This window comes from Vigna angularis, chromosome 7 (genome assembly GCF_016808095.1).
Source record: "Vigna angularis cultivar LongXiaoDou No.4 chromosome 7, ASM1680809v1, whole genome shotgun sequence".
NCBI classification, from domain to species: domain Eukaryota; kingdom Viridiplantae; phylum Streptophyta; class Magnoliopsida; order Fabales; family Fabaceae; genus Vigna; species Vigna angularis.
In genome coordinates, this window is record NC_068976.1 from 7,226,691 (window position 1) to 7,234,471 (window position 7,781).

Genomic DNA, 7,781 nt, shown 5'->3' on the forward strand with positions numbered 1-7,781 from the left:
TTGTTTTTTTTTTCTCTCTTACTTTTCATTTATATGTGTGTGTGTTTTTTTTATACTTAACTGTTTACATAGTAAAAACCAAACACATGTATGTTAAACTTGAATCCAACATACTTTATTAAATAATTTAAACAGTTATAATTCAATAAGCTAACTTATTGTTTCAAAAGTTGTAAGTTAAAAGTTTGTTAATTTTCAATTAACTTATCGATTACAAACTAACTAATGAATGAGAAACTAACTGATAAGCTAATTTTCTCAAATAAAACTTTAATATCTTACTAAAACACATTAGTTTGATATGACCTATCACACATTACTTAGTTTAACGAATTGGTTCATTAAAAATAAAATAACTACTATAATAAAAAAAAAGTATTTTTAATTTTGTATATATTTAACAAAATATGATACATGAAAAATAAAATTTTATTAAGAATTAAATATTTTATATAATACATAATTAAATATTTTATATAATACATAATTATGTCAATCCACTCAAATTTCGATAAAACTTCAACTTCAACCTAATTAACCATTAGATTAATCTAAAACTTTAATATGTAGTTTCTAAGACATATTGACATATTTATTCACCTTGATCGCTCGAATTTTTAATTGGATGTCTATATGTTGAGAAACTATTTTCGGGTTTATTAGAAAACTAAATCCCATCTTAAATTATATTTTTGAGTCAGCTAGATAAAATTAAGATTTTCACTTCATTAATCGTTGGATCGAACTAAAACTTGTATAGTATGTTCTAAATATGTTGTTATTTACTTTGATAGATCAGATCTTTAATTAGAGACTATAACAAAGAATAATCACCCCACGTAAAACTATAACTAGTTAAATTGTTAATAATATTTGATTATATTAGGTGAAATGAGTAATTGTATTTATTGATTTGTATCTCTGATTGTATCATTGACTTGAAAATTATTCTATGTTAAGCTACCAACATGATTTTGGATCAAATATGTATTGCATGATGAATGGGTTGATGAATATGAATATGAATATGAAGTGAGATTGGTCAAGTGTCTCGTGGAAAGACTCTATGGTTGTAATTCATTACTGTACACGTTGATGTTGAGGGTCCTACTGTTGGAGGTTATATTGATACTCTAATAATCATCCAGTCTCAAGTAGAGAAGGATGAATTATGTGGTGAGAGGGGCATGAGATCCTAGTCTATGCGCTGATGACATGGAGTGTTGTATTGGAAGTGTATCTGTAAAGAGCAGTAGAGGTCATCACAAATGCACAACCTTTCGTGATTGCTCATCAACATCTCATCGAGACGAATATGTCTAGTATGATTATTGTATGATGAGATGGTCGTGTCTAGTAAGATTATTGTATGATGTGAGGATTTAGGCTAGTATGATTGTTGTATGGTGTGATGATCAAGTCTAGTATAATTATTGCATGATAACATGATTATTGTTATGTGAGGTAATATATTTATGCATGTTGGATGAATTATCTGTTACATGTTAGCTCACCCTACTTGTTTGTATTTGTGTTTGTGTTTGTATTTGTGAGATGATCGTATAACTCGTATTGTCATACCAGAGCTTAGATAGGAATACTGATGATTATGGAGCCGATGGTTGACGAGAGAGGGGATTGACAATGAGAGTTTTATTTAAATTTTATCTACTGAAAATTTATAATGATGTTTTTATAAATTGATGAGATTAATGTATAAATGGAAATTGACATTTTCTTAATAAATAAAATGGAAAATTTTCCTGTAACACTCTAAGAAGGGGTGTTACATATTGTGTGTGTGTGTCTCTATGCGTGTGAGTGTGTGTGTGTGTGTGTTTGTGTGTGTGTGTGTGTGTGTGTTTGTGTGTGTGTGTTTGTGTGTGTGTGTGTGTTTTTTTGAGTGTGGACTTGTGTGTGTGTGTGTGTGCATGTCTATGTCTATGTACATTTGTATTTGCGTGTGTTTTATGTGTGTGTGTGTGTGTTGATGTGTGTATCTTTGTGTGTGTGTGTGTGTTTGTGTCTCTCTGTGTGCATGTCTTAATTCTTACAAAAGTCAAGCCAAAATAGGATATTTGGCCTAAGTTATTAGAAAAACTAAGGTCAAATACCCTTAAAATTAAATCATATTTTAAAATTGAAAAGGGTATTAAGCTTTCTACTAGAACCAAAGCCAAACTTTATGATTCAGTTATGGTTATAACTCAAGCATAATGTAAATGTTTTCTTAATATATTTTTTTGTTTTTTTTTCTTACATATTAACTTGCACAAAATACAATAAATTCAATACATAAACAACACATTATATTTATTACACCCATAACGAGTCATAATCTATATATAAGAATATGTTATCCTTACAAGAAGTAAATGTACTAAATACTAATACAACATATATCAAACATCAAAAGAAAACATATTAAACATAAAAAAAAACATACTTTAACATAAATATACAAATAAAAATATTAAAAAATATTTACAAAAAAGTGAAAAGTTTTCATGAACCTTGGAACACAAAACAAGTTGGAATTGGAGGCCTCACAAATATTTGGAGTGACAAATTGCGTCTAGTGTGAAAAACCTTAACACTAAGTAGTTGCATTAACCTTTCAAATAAAATAATAGAAAACAAAAACATTTAAGCAAACCTCTCTCCTGCAATTTCGAAATGGAAGCAAAGTAGAGGTTATGAAGTAGGAGATGTGGAAGGGAAGGGAAAAGAGAATGGAAGAGTGATAGCAACGACGGTGTGGTGACTTTGACGACAAAAACAATGAAGACTGGTGGCAAAAATAACCCTAGACAACACATTATGCTTCGATTATAATAAAAATTGAAGTCAAATCATCTTGTTCAGATAAAATAATTAAAAAAAACCCCAAAAAATTTAAAACCTAAAAGTGTTGAAAAATTTTAAAAAAATTACGCAACTTTTGACCTTGATTCTTTAAAAATCAAAGTAGAAAAAAGTGAAGGACTTCAATTCTTGCAAGAATCGAGGCAAAAAAGGGTATTGCCAAATACCCTTAAAAATTTTAAATTTTTGACACACTCTTTGATCTCAATTATTAGGGCCGAAACAAAAAATGATGTATGACTTTAGTTATTGTATAAGGAAGGTCAAATTCCTTCGCTTAGATTAAATAATTAAAATAATAGCTAGAATTTTGAAAAATTGTATGTACCTTTTTCGACTTCAATTGTTGAGGAATTGAACAGAAAAGAGATGTACGCCTAATCGAAATCAAATCCCTCACGTAGATAAAATAATTAAAATAATAACAAAATTTATTACAAATATCTAATCTAAACATTTGAAATAAATTATTAAATGCAATATTTTAGTTTATATTGTTATAAATATAATTATTTAAAATCTTATGCCAATTTTTATGTCCGTACTAAAAATACGAAAAGTATTCAATAATAAGAATATTTATATTATAAAATTAATATAAAAAGATAAATGTAATTTGTTAAAGACAAAATTATTACATTACAATTTGTTTTATATTGTAGTGTAAACAATTTGAATGATCAATAAATATATATTATTTTTAAATAATATTATTTTAAAAATAAAAGAAAAATATTTTTTTTCAAATTTTATTTTATTAAATGACTAAGTAATTAGAAGTCATAAAATAATAAAATTAAAAATGAAAAATATAATATAGAAAAAATATTTAGTACAATTATTTTTATCTAAAGTCTTTTTGTTATACTTGTCTAATTTTTGTTGTTAGACTCGTTTAATCAAAATAAATAAATAAATATATATATATATATATATATATATATATATATATATATATATATATATATATATATTCCTAGACTCCTCTAATAACAATATTATACATGGATAATATATTTAAAGAGAACTAGTTGATTAGTCTTTATTTTTGTTTTGGTCTTATTAAAGTCACAAGCTTATTAACAATTTTTGTAAAAAATGAATTCAATGAAAATAAAACAAAATTTATAATATTAAGAAGTCTGATTTTTTTCTTATTATACTAAACCTTTGAAAAGTAACTATTAAGTACAATCTTTTAATATATTTTATGGCAAAAATAATTATTTAATGGGTTAAATATATTTTTAGTTCTAAACTTTAATGTAAAATTAGAATTTGTTTTTGTATTTAAACCTTTTATATAATTTGATCTTCAAACTTTTAAAATAAATGGATATAATCCTTATAGCCCAATTGTAATACATCTTTTTACATGTCAAGTGGTGTTTGCTTGAATTTTTTATACTATTAGACAAATTTTAGCTCAAATGTGAGTCTATGAGACTGTTTAACAAGTAAACAAATTAACATGATTGAATTAAAATGATTATATCCATTTATTTTTAAGGTTTAACCTTCGGTAGTCTTCATATTTGTTGGGGAATCTCAAGTAGGTCCTCGTTTTTTTAACTGTCAAAATTAGGTCTATATACTTGTAAAATGTCTCAATTTGGTCCAAATATTTGAAAAATTAAGTCAATTAAGCCATATTCGTTAAGTTTTCACATACAATGTTAAAATGTGATGACGTGGTGCACGCTTATGTAAGAGTATTTTATTATGTGGAATTTTTTTAAAATGTATCAAAGTTTTCATATAGGAATGAAAATCAATTTGGCTTTGGTACTAAAACATACTTAACCATTATTTAAAACAAGTTACATGTATATGCTAATCATGTTAATTTTTTTATTAAATAATATCATTTTGATTTTTATATAATAAAAAATAAGAATATTCAACAATAAAAATATTTCTATAATAATTTAATAAAATAATGATAAATATAATTTTGTATGGAGAATTTTTTTAAGATAAAATTATTACATGACTATTTTTTTTAATATGACAATGCTAATACTTTTTATTATTAATAAATCTATATTATTTTTTGAAATAATATTATTTTAAGACATAAATCTAAAATATATATTTTCTTAAAATTTAATTTTATTATATGACAAAGTAATTAAAGATATAAAAGAATAAAACTAAAAATTAAAAACAATATAAAAAATAATTAATAATTTAAATATAAATTAATCATTAATAATTTATTAAATGATTAAATAATTAAAAATTATAAAAGGATAAAAAATGAAGAATAAAAGAAATAGCATAGAGAAAAGAATAATACTTTAAGTATAAGTTATTATTTAATAATAAGTATATTAAAAATACGACAAATAAAAATGTTTAATTATGATTAAAATGTATTTAAAAAATTAAATTAAACAAAGTATTTATTTATTTATTTTAAAATTAAGGTTTAATCATTCTCCAGGTCATTCTTTCTTGTTGGGAATCTCAAATAGAATCCTTATTTTTTTTGTCTCAATTGGGTCCTCATTTTTTCAAAATATTTTTAATTAAACCCTTACCATTAAATTGGACCAACATTGTTAAATAGACGTTGATATGACATGTTGATGTTAGTATTTTAAATGATGTGACAAGTTGTTAGGAGTGTTTTAAATGACATGGAAAGTTGTCAGGTGGCTTGCGAGGGAAGATGAAGGTGGAGTCGCAATTGGTTTCTACGTCTTGGTAAAGGTACGAATTGAGTTTCTGGGTTTCACTTGGTGGTTCGAATATGGTTTTCCTACAGGTAACTCACAGTGGTAGCGCGATTTGGCTCATGGTTGATCAGTGTGAATGCTCACGGGGCTACAACTCGCGATGAAGATTGGGGATTTTTTTTGTTCTGTTGCTTGGGTCTTTTTGCATGTTTGATCTGCAAGATGAAGGGGATTCTACATTTTGTGTGGCTTCTATTTGTAGAAAGAGAATACATGAGGGTTCTGGAGAAGATGGTTGTAGGGTTTATGGTTTAGGGATTGGCGATGGTGGTGATGCTGCGAAGATGTGTGATGGAGAACTCGCGTATTAGGATTCCATGGCTGTGAGATTTGGGGGTTTTGTCACGTTGATGGTTGTCATGAATCGTGATTTGGGGTTTTTTTGCAGATTTCCATGGAGGAGGCGATTCCGTGATGTCGTTGTTCGAAGGTTGAACTAGGATGTCTGAATCGGGTTTTTAGAGGTTGGGTTCGAGCTTCGCGACTTGGATTCCTGCGTTTCAATGGTTCGGGTGAAGGTGGATGGTGGATTCGTGGTTTCAATTTGGGTTGCTGTGGTGATCTCCATGGTGGCACAAACTAGGTTTTGCAATTATGGTGGGGAAATGCGAGTTTGACAGTGACTTCCTAGTTTTTTGGATTTTTGAAGTTTTGGTTGTGATGATGATGAAGATGGTGGCTAAACGATGTTAATGGTGGCTGATGCAAGGTGGAAATGGTGGCACAAAAGGGTTGAGGGAAGAGGATGGTGGCTGGTGCAAGGTGGAAATCTTTAATTTTTGGAAACAATTCACTTCAATTAACTTTTCTCAATATTTTTAATTTAAAAAAAAAGTAAAAATTCACGTTAGACTAAGCATTAAGTATCTAACAACTTGTCACTTTATTTAAAAAATTAACATGAGTGTGTCACATCAATGTCGTTATCCACTTTAACCACAAGTGTTTAGTTGAAGTAAGTTTGCAATGAGACGAAAAAATAGTTAAAAAAACTATTTAAAATTCTAAAGAAATGAACTCGATTAAACCTAAAATTAACTAATTTTAAAATTAGTTTTTGGAATGTCTATCGATGGATTAAGAAAAAAAATGTATAGGATTTCTTTATAATAGTATAAAAAATTTGTATTGTTAATAAATATATTATTTTAATAAGAATATTTATATTACAATTTAACAAAAATGATAAATATGATTTTTTATCGATAAATTTTTTAAGACAAAATTATTTCATCCCATATGTTTTTATACTTTATTATCAATAAAAATTTGATTATTTTTTAAATAATATTATTTTAAGAAATATAAGTAAAATAAATTTTTCTAAATTTAATTTTATTAAATATTAAATAATTAGAAATCATCAAAGTATAAAATAATATATAAAAATAAGTAATACTTTAATGTAAGTCATTATTTAACATAGTAAATATGTTGAGAAGATGCTAGAATTTTGTTTAATAATGGTTAGAATATATGTAAGGACATATGTTAAAAGAACTATTTATTTATTTATTCTTAAAATAATATTATTTTAAAAATAACTTTTAAGAATGCAATATGTATTAAACAGTATATTTTCAATTTTTTATTTAAAAGAAATTGATATAAGATATTTTATTTTCTTATAATGATCAGTTATATTCATGGATAAAAGAATTTTAATTTTAGATACAAGTAAGTTCAACAGGAAATTAAAATGTCAAGGAATAAAAAGGTATTAATCAAAACAAACAAATAAATTGTGTTAGTTATATGAATATATATGAAAATTTGTAATATTAAAAATAATTATGAGTTTTTGTAATTTGGTATATTTAACTACTAAATTTAATTGTTCATTGACATATATTTCTAATGAAATTTAAGAAAATATACAAAATTTATAATATTACGGTATTTTATTATATATATATATATATATATATATATATATATATATATATATATAAACCTTTGAAATGAATTATTAAAATAATATTTATACGAAATTTATGGAATTATGTAAAGACCTAGAAAATAGAAATTTCTAAACACCCACTTCATTTTCTTGAAACTGTTTATCTCTCTAGAACCACTATTTCCTAATTTCCCTCTTTTTTCTCTCTAGATTTCTTCACCTATAGTTGATCTATTCAGCAATCACGGGACACTTGAGTGATCCTGGCATCACAA